The sequence below is a fragment of the Larus michahellis genome, chromosome 6 (genome assembly GCF_964199755.1).
Source record: "Larus michahellis chromosome 6, bLarMic1.1, whole genome shotgun sequence".
Lineage (NCBI taxonomy): Eukaryota > Metazoa > Chordata > Aves > Charadriiformes > Laridae > Larus > Larus michahellis.
Genome location: NC_133901.1, coordinates 56,866,514 through 56,888,736, shown reverse-complemented (window position 1 = coordinate 56,888,736; position 22,223 = coordinate 56,866,514). Strand labels below are relative to the sequence as shown.

At 35.5% G+C, this 22,223-nt stretch overlaps 1 protein-coding gene across 4 annotated transcripts in view; it reads left to right on the top strand.

Annotated features, from left to right (window-relative positions):
* Window positions 1-22,223, top strand: part of ADGRA1 (adhesion G protein-coupled receptor A1) — a 278,773-nt gene that overhangs the window by 245,890 nt on the left and 10,660 nt on the right. The gene's annotated exons all lie outside the window — the stretch shown is intronic.

Sequence of the window (22,223 nt, the reverse complement as noted above, 5' to 3'; positions counted from 1 at the left end):
GACTAACGTGTCTCTGACAGCATGGCGGGTGTAATGCAGTAAGAATTTTAACCAGATGCCTATGAGATGCCAAAATAGTCAGCCTGCATAAAAAACCACAACCCACAAATTACCACAAACTGGATTTCTGACCAAAGGCATGAGAAGATGGATTCATCGTTTTTGACTTTGGCTATCAAAAATTTAGGTATTAGCCAAAAGTTTTCTGGTGTCCCTGTATAGATTTTGGAGGGAGACTGAGAGGGAGAGGAACTTCTAGAGAACAATTCCTCCCATCTGTCTTGGATATTTGTGTGAGGACAGGATAAATTGTCTTATGGAGGTGCCTCTCTTTCACCACAAATCATGGGAAAACCTGGATGTCAGTTTAGACAAAGACCTTGGTTTTATAGTGAAGGACAGGAAATACAAGTTCTACTTTTTATGTCTTTGCTGTGAAAAATCCGGATTAGTGTATTCTTTTAAACAGACTTAGCCTATTTTATTTTGAACACAAAATGTTTATTAAGTAGCATTTATAGATGGCTGTGTGAGGCTGTCACAACTTGCTAAAAGGTAGATGGAAGTGTGTTTTGCTGTCTGAGACTCTGCTGAGTGAAATGTTTATTAGCATGATTAGATTTCTTCTTTTTTAAAACATTTTCTTTCTAGAAATGAAATTGATTAAAGTTCACGTAAAATTTGTATAGTGAAAAGAAGAAAAGCCATATTGAACATTAGCTTTGTTAGGTGTAAGCAAGAGGACATGCTTTCACTGAGAGTGCCTGACTTTGCTAATCCGTGATTTACTATACCATTCTTCACAGATGAGAATTTCACTCTTTCAGTTATGAGCTCGTGGCAAAATGAATAATAGCCAATTTTCAAATGCTGCAGTGTGGCTATTAAGGTAGAAAATTGTAGGGGTTACATAGGCCCAGAATAGTTCTTCAAATTCAAATCTTGTTTGAGTTGGAAAACAATACAGAATCAGGTTACAGAAAAGATTACACTAATTAGAATCTTTGTTGTACCAGTCATGTTGAGGTTCTTGCACAGTGAAAATAAATAGTAGATATTTGAAGTTTAGTAATAGAAATGATAAACCGCCTTTTAGCTGTAAGAGAACATGAGTATAATTGTTTAATAGCTAAGTAAAATGATTCTAAGTTATTTTTCTCACTCAGGGCACGAGAGACACAGGCACTGAAATGTCTAATATGATTTCATAATGGTTAGTGCTAGATTCAAAGCGCTAAGGATCAATTTCATTTCATGTAGAAAATGGGCATAGTATATGGAAAATTAAAAATCGCTTTAAGCAAGAAAACGCCAAACTCATAATTAGTAATTGTTGTTCTTTTAGAAGGATAATGATCACTTTTATGGGCATTTTAAATTTCCTGGGTTTAATAAAATTAAAATCAGAATTATTCTATATCATAATATTTCCATAAAATCCATTTAAGATGTTTATATTTCAGTGTAGTCATTTATAAGAAATGTTTTAACTAGACAGTGTTCTTGTATCTGTAAGCTGGTGCCAGCCTTTATGCATATTGTGCCTCAGGTATGTAAGAGAGAACATCGCATTTTGTCCGGATCTGAATTTGGGTGAGGGAGTGTTAATTTTTGTCTCCGTTTGACACCAGTAGATAGCTAAACAATACAGTTTATTCAAAGGGAGATTGAGTCAAGCTTTTTTATATGTAAGGACAATCAGTGCTAGGAAGCATATAATACGGCCTGCAAGACACTTTTAAACGAGAGGTAGTTTGTCACTAATCCCTGTCTATAGACCCAGTTTGACCTGCGTTCAGGTTTTGTTGAACACAAACATGCGAATGTATTTGGCAAGAACTGTATTGCTGTTCTCCTTTGGTCTTTTCTTGTAATGGATGTATATGATAGACTGGGTTTCCAGTTCATGTATCGGTGTTTTTGTATTCCTTGTATAATGAGACTTGCTACATGAGACATAAGAATATCTTTTGTGAGGCAGTAAGTGGGGACTACTGTGAAAAATCAATACATAAATATATGACATGGAATTTACCACGTTTTTTCAAGGAACTTGACCCACTCTAAAAAGGAGCTGAAATAGTAAAAATGAATACCAAAATATCTAAAAGGAGGCCTGACCTGTTAGTAGGAAAAGATGTCTGCTTGTAACAGTTGCTTCAGTTTCTCTGCCTGCTATTTGTATATTCATTTGCAGAAGTACAACAAATGAGGTCCACTTGATCTTTTCCTCCTAGTTTTCCTTGAGCTGTGGCTAGATGTATCCTTTTATGTAAAATTGTGGTTCTCTATTAGTTTTCTCTGTTTCTAGATACAGTGATCAAACTTGAAATCTTTTTGCAGTGTAATTTTACTGAAACTTGTTCTTCATGGCAATATGATTTTGAATATTGCCTCTTTTTGTACATTAATCATATATGATACATTATATATGTTATACATGATATATTTTATTATATATATTATACATGATATATATATTATCTGTTAATTATAGAGCTAAAGCTCTCGGGGCCTATCACTTTGATGACGAACCAACTGTAACAATTCTGGTATTTTTCACTAAATGTGCCTGGATGCTAATGAGGTGGATCCAATTAATGCATCATTGAATTTTGTGTATTGAAATGCTGAGCCCTAGCACTTCAACAGATAATGAAATTACTTCCTGTAAAATATACTCTCTGGTATTCTTAATAGAAATAAATAATTCCATCTCTTCATCCTCTGTGGACATTTGTTAAACCTGGCAGAGTTTTGGCTTCTGACTCATCTGAAGTCAGATTTTGCCAGCAAAGACAAAAGGGCATACAAGATTCAGCTCTTACGTGCAATGTATAAAACTTCCCATCAGCCCAAACTGAGGCACAGGTAGTATTAGTTTTTACACCCAGTACGTGCATGCATTTTTCATGCGATGCTGTGTGCACATACAGATTAGACAGGAGTACAGACCAAGCAGAAAACATTTCTGAAAGGTATTCTGTTAAAATCATTCCTTTCCAGAAACAGATAAAAAAATTAGACTACTGTTATTTTTAATAAGATAACTACTGAGCACAGCTGCATTATAAACATTTAAAATAAAAAATAAATAAGCAGACAGCTGGGCCAGAGACTGGTGTTAAGGAGACAGATAATTAAGTTACCTTTTATCTCAGGGTTAGATAGAAATAGGTCTCCTAATTTCCTCCATCCTCTTTTATTCAATGAGCATCTTGCAAGGTAACTAATATTGGCAAACTTCAGCTTACAGAGAGTTCAATATCCTATATCTGTCATGAAAAAACATCTAATGTGCATAAAGGAGGTTGCAGAATCAACTGCAAAATGTTGAACTTCAACTTTTTTATTTTGTAATGTATCTTGATAAGCATTTTTAAAAGGTTCTTACTAAAGTTGGGGGGCTTCTAGGAAAAATATCTCATCCAGTGCCGTAGAAAAATTGTGTATCTAACTGTAGTAGCAATTTAGAAATGGCTTGTGCATCCTTCCCTTTGTGTTCAAAGTACTAGACTTAGTACTATGGCTATTAAAAATGAACATAGAGAATTTTGGGGAGATCATAACTCGGGCAAATTATATCAGTTTTCAGCAGCACACTCAGAGCACCTGCAGTCAATACAACTGGCTTCAATTCCACTCTCTTATTGTTTTTAACTAGAAATAATTTTATAAGTAAAGAATCATCTTTAGAATGAGAAAGCTGTTTGCATATTTCATATATTTTGAAATGTTTTTTAGAAACTGTCCTTTAACTTGCACACAGAGCAGACCTAGAAATAGTAGGTGAGAAATTAAGCGGTTCAGTTGAACTGTAGTGTCTGCTAATGGATGTGTACGTGCATATATACGTGTATGCGTGTCTGCTCTTCTGTATGAGTTTGTATATGGGCAAGTATCTGCACATCATCCATACACTTATGGAGTACTGAGTGATGTCTTGGAAACAGCAACAATAAGGATCTTCCTTGTGGGCTATGTTTATAGTGTAGCAATGACTAACAGCCTACACCCTGATCACATGCATGTGCAAGACGCGATAGTGCTCCATTTCATCCTCCCCCTCTCCTGTGAATTTGGCAGCAGCTCTTCACAGTCATTGCCTGGCTCGTTATTTCTCTCAGCTACCCAAACATTAATCAGTAGTATCCGGCTGAACAGTAGCAAAGTATCTTTGTGATATTTTATTATGTTAAATTCTTTCACTGAAGAAAGGAGAAACCATGCTAAATTCCTTCAGTTTGTGTAGATAAATCCTGTGATGAGCCTCTTGCCTCAAAGTGAGGAGATTTTACGGACTTGCATGATACCACAGGGGTCATGGTGCTTTGCTCACAATGTTAACCCTGCTTGTCTCACGATGAACATTTAGATGCTTGATCTGAATTCTGACAAGCTGGAAACCAGCTCCTGGGCACATATGGATCTACCGCTAAGTACTGCTACATTTGCTGAACTGCAGGTCCCAAGAGAGCCTGGCTGGAAGTGTTGTGACCTCCATCACAAATTGATGATGTGGCAATTTTAACTAAGTTACCAATAAAGCAGGCTATTTCCTGAATTTGAGTTGCACACAGCAAATATTCATGATGTCATTGAAAATTGGCACATGATGTTTTTGCACCATAATGGAGGTACTAAAAACACTCCAGTAACAAGGAGTAAAGACTTCTTATATTTATTTTTTAAAAGAATGATTATATCTTTGACCGGAGAAAAACCCTAGAATAAGAAGAACTAATGGTTTCTAATATTCCTGATGTTGAAAGGGTCTTTAGAAAATGATCTTTGTTACTCTCAGGGTATAGAAAATTTCCCCTATCAGTTATAACAAGTTGCCTATAATTTATTGCAGCATAATAGCAGTGTAATGGGGGATCAAAATTTGACCAAGATAACAAATTCTCTATTAAACGTCAAGTTTGCCAAATATGTCATGTCATTTTCTTGGCCATGTTCTTTTCTGGATCTTGAGTGTGAATCATATGAAGCGACTTAATTTACATTCTGACAGACACAGACATTACTTGTCCCCTTGACACCAGCAGCTCTGAAATGCAGTTAAGTTCTAGTGCATTTTTCATCAGCACTGACTCTCGTGAATTCCTGTTGTCTTCTATCAAATAATGATTGAGAGAGAGGCAGAGAGAAGGAGGTCAGATGAAAAGCATCAATTACAGTCCATTGTTTTCTTCTTTATGGTATGCCCTTAAATATTAATTTCTCTAATCTTCATCCATGGAAGCCCATTTTTCTTCCCTGCGGTAAACATACTAAATCTCCTCTCTAAAGTTTAAATTTAGGCCTGATTATCCCAAGGGATTATCTACCTTTTCCTTAACAGCTCTCTATAGTTGGTATATGTTGAAATAAATGAGAAATGCCACAGGGCAGAATTGGTGGAAACCCTGCAGAGATGTCTGTAGTTCACTATTTACTATTAGCATAGATACATTTCTGTCATTGGAGAGTAAGTGAATGTGATGTCTCCCTGCGAGTAAGGTTTTCACCAGTTGGATGATCCATCGTACAGTAAGCCAACAGTCTCACTGAAAATCTGCTCTACCATGCTCAAAGAAGTTGGCTATAATTTAAATACTTGATTGCATCCTTTGCTTAAAGGACAGAATATTTTGATGTGGGTAGAGTCAGTCATTAGGACGTTTAACTGATGTCTCTGATATTATAATCAGCTCTTCTTATTTTAGTTATTGAAAGTTAAGACTAGAAAATTGTCTTTTCCAATGTACATTTTAAGATCATTTTCAAACTGTGCTGTAATTAGTTCGATTCATTATTGAACAATGGAAGTTTTTGCAATCCTCATGTATTCACAAGGCCGCTTGTAGCCTCAATACCATACGTTCCTAAAAAGAACATAGTGTGTAACAGCTGCTTTCATACATATTATCTGCAAATCACTATTCCCCTATTTCTTGTTTCAATATTTATCATAATGCTCAGGAAGCAAAAGGGCCATATTGCTGAAACCATTTTAAAAATTTTTGCATTTCATAAAAATTGAATGTAAGAGAAGCCATGTTTCCTTCCAGCTATTGTTTTAGTTTTGTTCGCCAAAATAAGGGTTATATTCAACATCAAAATTAGCCAGTATATTGTTATATTGGATATTTAAATAATCTAAGGACAAGAGACATTTCAAAATTTTAGTATGGTTAAATTATAGAGCTAATCTTTTGAAGGATTCTGAAGACAATTTTAATAACTCTGACATTCAAAGGTGACACAGCTAATGATACAAAAGTACCACCAGAAATGCTGACCTTATCAGTCGGACTGTACTGTGTCCTATCAGCCCACCAATTTAGGCAAGTTCTCAAAAAAACAAACCAACAAACAAAAAGAATTGCAATGCTGGGACCTTAGCCAGAATGACCAGAAAGATTCTGCCACCTGAGATATAAAAGCTGTTGATATTACAAGCTATTTAATATGATCGCTCTTATAAGGCTGATATATGGTCAGATGGAGTCATGGATTATAGCCAGACTCATTTTATTGCTAGCTGGCAATGTAACTGAAAGATCTGCAGTGTAAAAGGGTATAAAATAGTGACAAGGGAAACATTTTCATGAATTCTTCTTATTCAATTTCAGCCTGAAGCTAAATGCATTTCCATCATAGAGGGGAAAATTACCTTAGGTCAAAGAAAAGGTTTAATTCAGCTCTGAATTAATTGTTGCATACAAGAACATTTTCAGTAAAAAAACAAAATATTAAAATATTCAGGAGATTCACAGTAGCAATATACTGTCAGTGGTACCTGTTGCACTTTGCACAGGCCGTGTAAACAGTCACTGCAGACGGCATTGGATTGCCAGTGTATGGTGTCATAGTGTGGAGGTATTTTCCTGCCTATTCTGACTCAAACAAGAGAAGTGATTAGAACTTTGCTTCTCCACCTTCAAGGCAAGTGACTGAATTATTGTATTATTAACAGCAAAATGGTAACAGAGCCACCTGCTTCACTTCTAGTTTCACTTCATATGGCTTGTGAATCAAGCCTCAAACTGGAAGTATTTCAAAAGTTTGTTCTCATTTTCTAGTTTCTACTTAATATAGATGAAAAGAAATGGTTTACGATTATTGCAATGAAAAGTATGTTAACTTATTACTTGTAAACAAGCTATTAACAGCATAGCAAGTAATGTGTCAAGACTTTCAACTGAAACACTCCCCAGGTGTAAAGGTATTGATAAACATTGCCAAAAAAGAAAATGACAACATCTGAGTGATACCTGTCATTTAATGAGGATATTATGGTCTTGGGACAACAACAACAACAAAATTATGGCTTTTGCAAGCTTGCAAAATTGTGAGCTTCAGGGAGACTTCTAATGATTCCTGTGATATTTTCAGATTTGAAAGGCTGCAACTGCAATGTGATGATCTGCAGAACTGTATTAGGTTGAATTTTCATCTGCTTTTATCAGGAGTTCACATCTAGGTATTTCCTGGAAATTCAGAATTCTTGTCACACTATTCCTTGCCTCAACACTTTCTAGAATTTGAGCTAGTCATATACATAATTGTACAGGATAAGTTAGAGGGAAGGGTAAGCTTGATAAAAAGCTCCATGCTTTGATATGCTGCTCCAGGCAAAATGTAAAACGCTGATTGGAAATTTTGCAAGTTCTGAAAATCCTTGAAGATAATATATTCAAACTCCATTGGGGCTTTGTAGAAAACTTTATCAGATTTGAAAGAGCTAAATATTTTCTCAGATGATTCTCTGGTGTCATATAGATTAAACTTGATTATGCAAAAAGCTGTAAAGAGAAACGCATAAGATAATTTCAAATGTGTCTATTGCCATAGTATGGACAAAGAACTAAGCATTGCCATCTGCATGAAATAATATTCATCACAGTTACAGAAAAAGCTATCTGACTTTTAATTGTGTTGATTGTACTCATTTATTATTAAGAAAATTTGAAAATGAATCATTTGTTTTATTTAAATAAAGCCAGAGTCACATTAGATACAAATTCTTTCTTATGAAAATTGTTATGTGAGAAAGATGGAACTTACAGCTTGTTACAGGACAACTCTCTTTAAAGTGAGTGTCTGTATAAATCCAGCTTAACTGTAATGAAAACAGCGATGCTGCAAGAAAACATTAGACATGAAGCATTGTGAAGTATGTTGTGCAGGCTGATGAACTGCAATGTCACAGAAACCAGAACGCTGCAGGCAAGCAACTAGTATAATATAGAGTTATTCAATAGTCTATAATAACTGCAGCACAATACAACTACTATGCATTTGAATTATAGCATGGCATAGGTCTTATTCGGTTATTGCATTTACCAATATGTTGCCACTATTTGATAAAGTAATTTTGGCTTAAAGATATTATTAGATTCCAAGAGCAAATGATAACGGTAAAGTATGTAGATTATCTTAAAATGAACTAGCAATAAAACCCACATATATCAAATGTATCTTTTTATGCACATACAAATGTTTTCAGCAATGATAGTTTTAAATGCCTGATTTTAACATTTCAGAATATTTTCCTTTCTTAATGAATGGAAAAGTTCAAGGAAATAAAAATATATTCCTTGGACCAACAAGACTGGTGAAATTTACATATATGCATATTAAATTGAATATGCTGCAGCATATGTAACTGTAACTGTTATAAATTCAGCTTCAGACCTGACTCATTCCACGCACTTCCTGCCAAATATGTGTGATAATCCCTGGCTTATGCCTGTTTGGAAGGAGGCCTTAAAAGTCTTGGGAATAAACATTGCATTAGATTAATTCACTTGGTTTTGAGGTGGGAGACCATGGAAAAATACACATAGACTTCCATCGGTCTCCTTTACCTTGTACATCGTAAATAGTTGAAGCCCATTACTGCAAACGTGGATGATTATTGCCTTTTCAATTTAGTCTTCATTAAAAACTCCAAATCAGAAGACATTAAAGAGAAAATCACACTTACAGTCTTATTGTAGGAATGTTTAAAGTTAGCATCCTCCTGGCATATGACTGAGTGTTTTTAATTTGATTTTCAAAGTGCTATAAAAGTAGACCAGTTCAGAACTTTGAGGGGGCTTTGGACCAATTTTAGTTGTCCTTCAACTGCTAAAGCTGTAAGTAGTGAAATAGTCTTCAGGAGCAAGGTGCATCAACATCAATGCCTCAGAGTTTTGCCTTTTGCTTTCATCATCGCTTATTCTTTTAACATAAACAGAAAAATGAATCACAGTGGCTAGATTAATGCAGACAGGGAAATTAAAGTTCTCCTATGTAATTTTTATAATTTTAGTATTCTGAGTAAAGGATAAGATATATACTAAGAATCACTTCCAGAGTACATAGAGCACTCATACATTAGATTAAAAGCCAGCCATTGACTATTGGAGTTAGAGTAACATTTTCTGGATCAATTACTTCAAAATTACCTACAGTAGAGTTCCTTACAATGGTTCATAAATGACACTAGAGGGAAGGTAGGTCTTATCTGTAGAACAGGTTTTGGACATACATAGTATTTTCTCTGCTGTTTCTGCTGAACACTTTAAACTTTGTATTTTTCCATGGAAAAATTACACTTCCAGTACAGACGAGGTATTCAGAATTTGCATTCTGAATTTCATGGCAATTGATCTTCTGATTTTTCAACCTCGTCTTTCAGTGTTACAGAGTGCTATGAGTGTATGTTTTGTTTTACAGAGGCAGTTGAACAATTGCCTGTGCAGAACAGCATATGTTGTAAATGACAGAAACACAATGGAATGATTGAAAGTATAGAAACTGGGAAGTAGAGGATTTTAAGACATGCATCAGGAGATGAAGTTTTGACTCAGGATAAAATAGGGAATCAGTGTGAAAATGACACAAAAAAGTGCCCAAAGAAAGCTTTAAAGAGAACTAAGCAAAGGATAGGTCTTCAAACAAAGTGCAGACCAGCATACAGACCTTGGGAAAACTGTAGAAAGTCTCAAAGAGGTCAATCAGACTAACATAGGAAAGGAGAAGTCATGGGGATATCTGAGATGGCGGTAATACTAACAAAGTAAATGGAAAGGGAGAAACACTGGTCTGCAGCAAGTTAAGAGGCAAGCAAGCTCAAGCTAGGTAAAAAATTTAGCATGTATTTTAAAAGTCCATGTCTATCCTTATCTATCTTCTGTAATTTCTGTTCAAACCCTATTCCTGATATTTCTTAATGGGATAGTATATCACCTCCCTGTTGGTGAGACACGGTCCTTGAGAGGTTCCACAGTTGAAAGGGCAGGAGAGGAAAAAGAGAATATCTGTGCAGTACCATCAGAAGAATTGTGATATTTCATATTCTGTTTAAAGCTTGACTTTCTGGACTCAATGAGACTTTGTTTGAAACCCTCATCCTAAACTTTTTAAAGAAAGCTTCTAACTCCTTATTTGAATGACAGTTGTTAACATAAATAAAGAAGGAATACATGAACTCAAATCACTTGAAAGTTGTGGACCCTCACTGCTAGTTATGACTCTTAGTAACAACATTGATAAGAGGTTTAAAATGTATTAATAAGAAAATTCTCTGAAATTATTGAAGATAGGACAATAAATAATAAGCTTAAGTTGCAGTGAGGGGTAGATAGGTTGGTATTATAAAAAGATTTTAAACTATGAGAATGGATGACAATTAAAACAGGTTACCTGGGAGGCTGTGGAAACTCTGTCATAAGCGATTTGTTAACATAGATCAGATAAACCCAAGCCAGTCATGACAGATATTCAATGTGACCCTGCTTCAGAGCTTTTGAGTGGACTAGATGACCTCTTGACATTCATTCCTGCCATACAATTCTGTTATTCTTAAAACAAGCAGTTTTCCTAACTATTCTCATTCTTCAAACCTTTATTTACTGCTGAATTCCTACAGCCTTGTTGGTCTCGTAAGAACTTTTGTGTTTTATTATGCAAGCAAATTCTGACAGAAGAGACTTTGAAACTAATGTGTTCCAAATATGCCTTTAGTATTTTGAAATGTTATGAGTCTTGTAGAAACTGGCTGCTGATCCTCCAGGTATTTTTATTCAGGTACCACGTTACTATATAAAACATAACAAAAAATTAGGCCAGGTTCTGCTCTGAAATGTCCACACCTGCAATGGGTTTTCAGTGAATCACTGGAAGTTACACCTATATAATCACAGGAAGATTTTGGTTCCTAGATGGAAATTATTGCTTATTGCTACCTACGAACAAAATTCAGTAAATTCCCTGGAATTTTAATGATACAGATTAAAGGAATTTAAATATTTAATATACCTTAGCAAAATAGAATGTCCAGATTAAACTTCATGCTTATATTGATTGAGCACTCACTCAGATAAAGGGGTGATGCCATTATTATTGGCTCACATTTGGTACTCAGGGAATCATTCAAGATTTTAGCAGTCTCTCTGAAAGTGAATATTGGCCTGGGTTTTCTGTGAATGAAAGCCCAAGCCCATGAGATTCCTGACGTATTTATCTGTTGATTATGAGAGATACCTAGTTATTGTTCTGTCTATTGATTAGGAGGTAGGAGAACTGTGATTACTGAAGATCATTTGTATTTGCTTCTCAATATTTATGAGCAACACCAAGAAATCGAAGATTTTGGAGATTTACCTTCAAATATTCTATATTATTTTTGTGGAAAACACATGAAATGTAAGAAGTAGTTTCCTGTTCCAACATGCCTTTACTGGTAGCTGTGCCTATTACAAGTAGACATGTCAGTAGATATAGGTAATTCACTGAGAACATTTTCTACAAATTTATGCCCATAAATCTTGGAGCAGATAATTTTTTCAAATATAATTATTGCTTTAATTTATCTTCCAGTCTTTTACTTTGGTAATCGTTTGTTTTATAGGTTGATTATGGAGGGTCTCTGGATTTGTGGTATTTTCTAACTGTATGATTCATTAGTGGTCAGTTATAGGACCTTGCTGCTTCTTCATATTAGATGATTTTACAAACATCTCCAGAAAAAATGCCTATACAGAGTTAATTTCCAATAAATACTTTGGAATTTGGTTTCTGGGATTACTGACGTCAGTAAAACTTGTTCTCATGAATCAAAAAGATTAGGAACAGGAATCATGGGCAAATTACTACCGTTGTTATTTTCAGAATAGGTACCCCATGCTGGCTATAATTCATATGTAAGGCATTTTGGATTATTTAATGTGGCATATCATACTCTTGTTATTGTCTCATACAAGAATGACATTATACTTGTCTCCTAATACAGACTCTTAGTCTTCCATTAGTGATATTGAAGAAGCAACCAATTAGCTATATTCCCTCTTCATGCATTTAAGAGAGTGTATTCCAGCTAGAGAGAACACTTTACTTCTTTCGAGGATCTGCCATTGCCAAATCCAATAACAATTATTGTACCTAGCGAAGCTAGGCAGACTTTTAACCTGGAAAGTTAACAATTATCATACCTAGCGAAGCTAGGCAGCCTGTTAACCTGGAAAGTTGAGCACCACGATGCTCCTACAGTTTTGTGAAGATGGGAATGACTGCTGTTCATTCCTTTTCAGATCTTCTTTTTCCACATTACTAACACAGTAACATTCTGGAAATGACATGTCATTTCTAGCTTTTAATTAATATTTCTCAATTATTATTTATTTATAATGATAACTCTCCTTTATGTCTGCTTGTTCTTTTCTTTCAAAGTTTCATGATCACTTCTGGCTGAGTGCTCCAAGAAACTCTGATATTTTTTAGAAACTTACCCTTTGACCTTTTTGTATATGATGGAAAAGCCTTGGTTTTGCTTCTGGTTAAAATCTGGGATAGGGATCACCAAAAATAGATTTCTGTGTATGTCAGTTTTTAAACAACAGGAAAAAGCAAATGTTCATGCCATCATCATATATATAATATTTCCCATAGTTCAACTTAATAAGACTAAAACCGACAACAGCAAAAAACCTCAACATTAAAGCTGGAAATTGGGGTTGACACTCACGAACTCATGCAACTGTACCTTTGTTTCTTGCCTTTCAACAGGGTGAATTAAGGACAAAATGTCAACCTGAATTTTTACCCATAAACTTAAATTTCCATGGTTTTGTGGAGTCAATTCATTAATTAAATACAGTTTGTCTATGATTTAATAACAGGGTAATCCATAATCATTCTTTAGGTATAGCAGTAAAAGGGAATGCTTTTTGCTGCCTCTAGATTAGCAGATTGAATTACTTCCTATGGAATATGAAGGAGAAAGTGTTCCAGAAAGAAGCCAAAAGTCTAAAATCATGAGGGAAAGTTATTTCCATAATGCTTTAATGCTTCGGTGCTTCACTGCTGCTTGTTACATTTAATAACACCTACTTGGTAACATTTTAAGTTCTTGGCTACCTGGATATCTGTCAAGGTGATAAATTGGAAGCTGTAGAAGTGGATAATATTGCATAAATCCTAGTATAAGATTTTCTCCATGAAAACAGACATGGAAAAGTAAGCGTTTTCCTTTTTGCAAACTGTAAGGATGAAACTTCACTAGCATTCTTTTGTGGTTAGATCCGTTTCTGCAAAAGAATAATGCAATTGTGTACAAAATCATGCAAGTCTGCATCTCACTCATGGAGCTTGACCAAAGTCAGTGGGAACACTTACATAAGTAATACAATAATAGATTTTATACATAGCATAAATTTTTCTTTTGTTGCAACTATGCGTTGCTACAGTAACAGCTGTGGGCATTGCTGATGGGATGTGAAGTGGGGTCTTTTTCTGACCTCAGTCCTGTCCTATCTCAGTTACATTTTAATAATGCACTGTACTCTTCTGAAGAACTCTCTGGCTCTAGGCACATGGCTGTCTAATTATAGGAATTTTCAAGCTATGCTCACTCACCTGTGAACCAGTCTACTCTGAGTACTGCATATGTTTCAGTTTACAGAGTTATAGAAACTAGAAGAGCGGTAGGTCTAAAGAGCCCTTCTTTCAGGATTGACAGTTGGTATGGATGGACCTTCATAAGACGGAAAAGATAACGATGAATAATAAGATAATCATAGAATCATAAAAATAATAAGTTTGGAAGAAACATCTGAAAGTCATCTAATTTAACTCTCCACTCAAAGCAGATCCAACTTAAAAGTTAGCTCAGGGCCTCAGCCAGTCAAGTTTTTAAAATCTCCACGGAATTTATTTCTTCCTCCCATCATAGTTCTTTTTCCTTTTAGCTTTCATCTTGAATAGACCACAAACATGAAATGTATGGACTGTAACCTAGTCTGAAATAAAGCACAAAAAAATCATTCTTAATCCCATGAAAAAAAACCTGTGAGTTTAGCAGATGATTAAAATTCACAGGTACATAATGTAAAATTACAATTCATGGCTACATAATGTAAAATATATAAATATCATGTTTATAAACAGAAGTAATTGTCATGAAATTGCACATAGTCTACGTAAACTATTGATGAGAGAATATAAGGGATAGCAAAAGAAACTGATCATATGGTGGCCACCTCCTTCTGCCACAGTCCACAAGGATGCTGATTCTCTAATCCCAGCTCTTTCAGCCTTTGCAGAAGTTCAACAAATTTCTAAAAATTTGCAGAAATAAGAATAAAATAGAGTTGTGACAGAAGTGATTTTCCATTCCTGTAAATTGAAAGTATCCTTGCCTCATAAGGAAATTAGCACTATTTGTGCTAATGCCAGAATACTGAATATCCAGTGCTCACGGCACTCAAGTGTGATGGCTGACCCGTAGTCACCTAATTCAAGGAAAGAGAACCTGTCTTCCTCATCACAGAATAGAGTCCAGACACCTGATTTTTGAGTATTCTTAGATGGGTTTCTCTCACTATCACTTAAAGCAGCAAGTTCATTTGGTATAATAGTTCACTGTACCAAAGTAAACTTTAAATTGTTTCTTGCCTCAGAGCATGTTGTTATGAATAGTAGTTTTTTGCTTGGTCAGAGTACACTGACCGGTCAATGTGTACAACATTAAGAAGGCAGGGAATTTTGTTATGCCCTGACAAAAATGGGGCGTATTCGATGATGGCTGTTGGTTATTGTTGGTTATTCTCCTGTAGAGAAGGACTTGGGGGTATTGGTAGATGAAAAGCTGGACATGAGCTGTGCGCTTGCAGCCCAGAAGGTCAACCATATCCTGGGCTGCATCCAAAGAAGCATGGCCAGCAGGTCGAGGGAGGTGATTCTGCCCCTCTACTCTGCTGTGGTGAGACCCCACCTGGAGTACTGTGTCCAGCTCTGGTGCCTTCAGCACAGGAAAGACATGGACCTGTTGGAGCGGGTCCAGGGGAGAGCCACAAAAGTCATCAGAGGGCTGGAGCACTTCTATGAGGACAGGCTCAGAGAGTTGGGATTATTCAGCCTGGAGAACAAAATGCTGCAGGGAGACCTTATTGTGTCATTTCAGTCCTTAAAGGGGGCTTATAGAAATGATGGGGACAGACATTTTAGCAGGGCCTGTAGCAACAGAGCAAGGGGTAATGGTTTTAAACTAAAAGAGGGTAGATTTAGACTAGATATAAGGAAGACATTTTTTACAATGAGGGTGGTGAAGCACTGGAACAGGTTGCCCAGAGACGTGGTACATGCCCCATTCCTGGAAACATTCAAGACCAGGTCAAGGTCATGCAGCAACCTGATCTAGTTGAAGATGTCTCTGCGCATTGCAGGGGCATTGGACTAGATGACAGAAGGTCCCTTCCAAGCAAAACTATTCTATGAAAATGAAGCTGTTGTTACGAAGGATTGCTTAGTGAAAAATGACAGGAAGTAATAAAATGTGCTTTAAAAAATATTGGAACACCATCATATTACCAAGTCAAGGAGAGCAGTTATTCCCAACTAATCAAATTATTAGGTTTTAAATTTCTAATGTTTTCTTTCTATATGAGTCCATTTAGGTGTAAGTAGTGGTTGCATATACTATATATACATGTTCCAAATGTGGCCTGCTGTAAAACTGAATTATCATTCATGGGAGATGCTAACATTCTTGATATGTCTTGTTATTCTGAAAAGGAAACTAAAGTCAATATGTAGAAGTGATTAGGTAATAGATATTGAGAAAAATTTCTGTTTGGAAAAAAATGAAAGTCTTTCATCTTAATAGTTTGCGGTTTTTACCTGAGCTATATTTTGCAGCTTCCCATTTTAAATTTCTGGCGCATAAATTTTAAGTAACTCTAGTCTTTGTGGAGTACAAGTTAATTCTTGAGGCAGGCACTCTGTTCTCTTCTCCTGCTCTGGATAGGTACTGAGATATTTTTTCTCAGCAAGTATTTGTGAACAAAGACAATATGAGGGTAGAAATATAAAAATAGAAAAAGCTCCGTGTTTAACTTATACACGCACCTTACACATAATTTTTTTTTTTTTTTTAGATTTTTCATTTTGCATTCTTGGTAAATAAAAATGTAGTGCCTTCAGAACTGATATGTCCAGTCACTTAGGCGGTATCTTAGGATGTTAACATCTGTGTCTTGCACTGACTTCACAAGAAAGTGTTTCTGTATGGTTTTATTTATGATTGAAAGCAGTATTCTGTGTGAATGAATGCCCCCCTCCTTAACTCATGACCCGTGGCAAACAGTAAAACTATTAGAACTATTCAAAAAAATTAATCAAAATATTTTAAAATTAACCAAAATAAAGCACAGAGTCTCTTCCTTTACTGTTCGCTGAATATGGCCTTTAGAGGAATTCAAAACCTGCTTGTATGCTTTTCACATCAGAAACAGTTCCTTTCAGGAAACTGTTTCATCTTTTCTGTAAAAGTGTGGGTTGGATTTGTCAATGACAAAAGCTTGGTAACTCGTAAGATTCAATAGAACGAGTTTTGTGGTTTCCATGGATCTTCTGCGTAAATGCTTTTCAATTTTAAATGGCCCTCTGGGTTTGTGACTGAATACTTCTCGTAGACCAAGAAGATTTAATAATCAAAATGATATTATTTTTATTTAGTGTGTGGTTTCTTCATGTCTCAAACAAGACTGTTCTCTCACTTTGCCTGAGGATACATCTTGCTCTAGCTGTGTGATTAGATTTTTAGATACATGCAGTTGAAAATAAACCCAATTACCTAAGTAGGTGGAAGGTAGAAGTAAATTGTGATTAGCACATAATTGTAAAACCAGAGATGCAGAAGCCTGAAACACTGACTCTGTTTAATTTTGGGACTGCAGCACCTAATCCTTAATATTTTACAGATGGGGCGTTTATTAGCTTATTGGGAAAATCCTCAGAAGCAGTAGGAATGCTTTAATATCTTAACATTTTAATATTTAAAAGCCGACAGAGCTACCTCCATATATTATCCATACACAAACAGTATAAATTTGTCTTCTGTATTATGTGTGGGTGTCATTTAAGAATATGCATAGGATATGTGAAACAAATCTAGGTAAGCAGATGAAATTTGCCATTGTTCTGTAAACTTAATAAGAAAGCACTTTATAAGGACATATGACTATATTATATATGAATCTATTAAAAATATGTATGTGACATGGTGGCCAGAACATATATAATTTTAAAGTATTTTTGAGAGTACTCTGTATAACAGTACCCACCCAATCACTGTTATGTGACAGAAACCTGCTGATGCATTCAGCAGTTTTGCATACAATTATGTGTGAAGCTGTAATTTTCATTTTCACTGAAGAAATGCAGGGGGTTTTTTTGGCAGTAATGGCAAATTTCATGGGGCAACGTTAAATTTCCTAAACACATTATTTTAATGGCCTGTATCAATCAAACGGGCTTTATAAGATGCTTGAAATGTTTCAGGGACAGCAGAAGAGATAAATATGTTTTCTAGCTTGTTGGAGCTGTTCTTTCTTCCTACTGTTTTCACGCTGTAAGTAGTAACAGCAACATTTATCATTCAAGATTCAGTAAACTAAAGTAAAAATTGTGGTATTATTGTGAAAAACCAGGATATTCTTTGAAAACAGTGAATTTAATATTCCTGTTTGTCTGCTAGGTTTTGAACCATTAAAGTTCACATTTTCTATAATTATCTGTAGTGGAAAAATGGAAATTTGTTCTTATTTACATTATGATCTCTGTAAAGAAACGGTTTGTTTAAGTATGTGAGTGTCGCTGAGATTTTCCCTGTCTAATAACGTGGCTAGTCAACCTGAGATGGATGGACATCATTAAGCTCCTGTAAGTTTCACATGACTAGATGGGCATGTGAATAACAAAGATAAATATCTCAACAGAAGGGAATGCTGAAATGATAGAGAGATGGCATAACTATGGGAAAGATCTCAAGAGGACCCTGTACCTTTTTAGACACCAGACACAATCATAAGACAAAATCTGTAGGAAATCGGATTTCAGTTGTTTCTGTGCCCACATACAAGTTCAGTAGAGAACGATGAGATTCCTTATCACCTGCCCTCTGGACCAGGGGCTTCGTGTTGCATCAAAGGATAGAAGGCTTGCAAAAAAAAGTGCAAATTAACAATGCAGGTTTTGTGGAAATTCACATCTCTGGGCATTTCTTGTATTTTTCTCTTTCTCCTAAACAATTTCAGCTATGTCTGTCACTGGGGGCAAAAATCTTGCCCTTCATGTAAGGTCATTAACTTATACAAGAGGAAAAGGAAAAGAAAATGTGAATTTAGCAGAAGAGAATTAATGTGTCCTTCCTAAAGATATTTCTCAGGAGTTCCTGTATTCTCTTTTCATTGTGTGTTTGCACACACCTGTCTTGAATGCTCAGCTGAGCGAATCTAAGAACAAGCAACTTGGGTCTGTCAGTGAAGTCTCTGTCTTCATGACACTGATTGCTTGGTCATGAATGTCTTCTGAATCATTCTGTGCATATACAGCCAAAGAACTTAACAGAAAATAAAACTAAGAGTATTATTCTCTACAAAATGGATAATGTCACATATTATCTGTGAAGCTCATGCAATCAAAATTATTCAGCTCTAACTTGGCAATATAGCTCATAATAAAAATAAGGTCTCAGAATATCTCTTTTTAATACAACAAATACATTTCGTATCTAAAACCAAACTTATACCAAGTAGTGAATGAATAACCTCTGAATAAACTCTCCAAAGGTTCTCCTCCTGTGAAAGCTGAAAATAGTGTATTTTCAGTTGATGTTAAAATTACAAAACAAGGACTTGACTGGTCCGTTTGCTTTTTCTTCTGCAGTAATTTTTAAAAATTTCATCCTTCTTGATGAAAAAAACGTTACCTACAAAACAAGTAACTGAAACTCAAAAATGCATGAAACACAGGGGGATTCAGGGAATTGTGTTGGTAACTGCCATAATAAAATAATGGTTGACATAAATTCCTTTTTAAAAGTATGATTTCAAAATTTAGTCATAGGAGAACATAGACCAGAACCCCCTGTCAGTGACTTTCACAGTTGATCCAAATTAAAATATATTTCCTCCTCCTAGTCGTTTCATTTGGTTCCTTGGCAGGCTTAATGAAATATAACATCAAGTAAAACCAAAGAAATCCATATTTTCTATTTAAAATTCAAGGTGATTCTACTGGCAGTCATAAAACATTGATACTAATATAATGTGAATCGAGTATTAAATATGTGACAACATAAAGGTACAGCACGTATTATCACTATCTTTGCATGCTTTACTTTTCATTTCACTTTCATATTATATAAAATGGCATTGTCATATATAGGCTGTTAACAGAATTTCTTGTCTTGATGAGGGTTGATAGGTTAATGGTTCTTTTCTCCCCTTTGAAAGGCAGAAGGACATTCTGATGGTAATTGACTTTCTAAAGGTGTACTGCAACGCTCGGTGAAGCAGTTGGGTTTGATTCAGTAGGCTGGAACCGCAAAATAATTTCAGCTAACAGCTCTATGCCAGAGTAGTCAAATGCCTGGAAAAATGAGGTAGCAATGAATTGCTCTGAACAAGAGTATCAGGTATTTTACTACTAGAAATTAACTGTGGAAACAGAATTGAAAGGCCTGTTGTGTTCCCTAGGGATAAAATGGTTGTGCAAATAGAAAATACTCAACATATGAGTATTGTTTCTCCTCCTATTATTTCTCTTCAAGCATTAACGTAAACAGTTTTCTCTCTATGAGCTCCATGCTCTTTTTAAACTCTTTAAAATATAGATAGATTCTTTAAGAAATACGAATAAATATATTTTCTTTCTCATCAACATGCTGCTTAATATTTTACTTCTTTCCTTCAGAAGCACATTCAGCATGAATACCTCCTTACCCTGTCATCTATTCATTATGCCTGAGCAAGAGTAGAAGTCAATAGTGCCAAACTGCAGCATGGAATGCACTGTAAGAATCATCTCTCTCTTTGATTTCCAACCCCCCCCAAGGCATTCTACAATAATACAGAAAGAAAAAAAAAAAGCAATGTCTCTCTTGCTTCTTAGATACAATGGCTCTTCAAGTTGGCCTAGCTCACCAAGAGACAATACAGTTATCTCTATGTAAAAAAAACTCCCTTCTATTTCTTCTGAGTTTTCGTTTAAACATTTTTTGAGTTCTTGAATTCTTTTTTTATTTTTTTGGGTATATGCATTTTTGTTTCTCTGTCCTCTCTGCTGGCTCAGACTGTTTTACAGGGTCACGGTAAACCAAACTGCAACTGTACTGCCAGCCGGTAAATTCCTTTTCATCTGCAAAATACCGAAGTAGATATAATGGCTACACTAGCCATGAAGGGTGTAAGGGTGTTAACCAAGGAAGTTGAACAGAAATAGCTTCAGCACATCCTCTTGGCTTCCTCAACCAGCAGGGCCTAAATTCTCACAGTAGCTAACTGGCAGTGCGTGAGACATCATCTGACCCAGTCAGAAAGGAAGAGCAGCTCAGTATGAATATCTAGGGCAGTGGACTCACATGAGAAGCAAGTGGCTTTGAAGCCATTTGATAGGTGAGGTTTCGCATCTTCTGACACCGACTAACATTCTCCTGCTTTATCGTCCAGGTCCCCATATTATGAGTCTCTAAGGGCAGGTCCAGCAAAGTATTTAAACTCCTATCTTGTGGCCAATTCTAGTAAAAAATTAGAGCCTAGTTTTGTTAAATGGAGGCCTGGGCATCTTAAGATGAGCAAACAAATCTGCAGAGACTTTTCTTAATGGTTATGTCTTTCACGTCTCTGTGTTGTAGTCTCTGCCTCTGAATGGAGAAGGTTATATATATTCTCACAAGGACATTATGAAGATTGATTAATTAATGTTTGTGAAGCTCTTAATTTGCAATAAGATCTAGATAAAAGGGATATATATAAAAATTAATAACTACCTGTCCAGTGAGCTTTGTTCCTTTCGTGCTGAATGAGTGAAAAACAAACAAAAAAAAAGGACAAAAGGACTGTGAACAGGCAGTTAAAAATAATAACAATATTGCCACATAAAGGTGCTAAATAGAGTGTTCACACAATTCTTAATTCTGCTATTAGAACCTTTTAGAGGTTGACTTGCAATATTAGAGTTTATTTTAGCATTATTAGTAGATTGTTTTTCTTTGCTTTCCTTTTTTTTTTTTTTTTTTTAAATGTATTCTCCATGTTTATATTCTACTTTGCAGACAGGGAAAAAGCACTTAAGAAATACGGGCTATTTCTCTTCAGCAAGGCCATGAAGCAAAACACAGTATTTGTAAACATGTTCATAAGTCAAGACTATCCGGGAATAGGATTCAAAATGACTTTTTTTTTTTTTAATGAAAAGTCTATTTTCAAAATCCCATCATTTCTACAAAGTCTTCTTTTTATTTTATCAAAATTCCCAGGAAAAAGGACCATGGAATGATGTGATGCGTGAAAAATTCAGGAAGAATAATTTGAAAGTCAGGCTCATAAATTCAGCTTTCTACAGAGCAGCTACTTATCTGTCTGCCTGCCTGCCGGGTGCTTGAACTGTGGCATCTGGTTAGCTCAGAAGTTAATGACCATTTTCTGTATGGATTATTTTCACAAAGATGTTAAAATCAAATCCCAGCTTAAGGAAAAATAAAGGGGAGAGTCATTTTGCTGTGTCTCCTCTTTTATTTTCATGTTTATTTTGCAAGTGGCTAATAGATTGACATCTCTTCCTATATGAACTGTACCCTAGAAATAAGTAGAGCAAAACAGATGGATCTTTTTTGTACTGAGGAAAAGGAAAGAAATTAATGTTTCACTGATATCTTTATGTATCTAACATGTACCTTTCCAGACGTG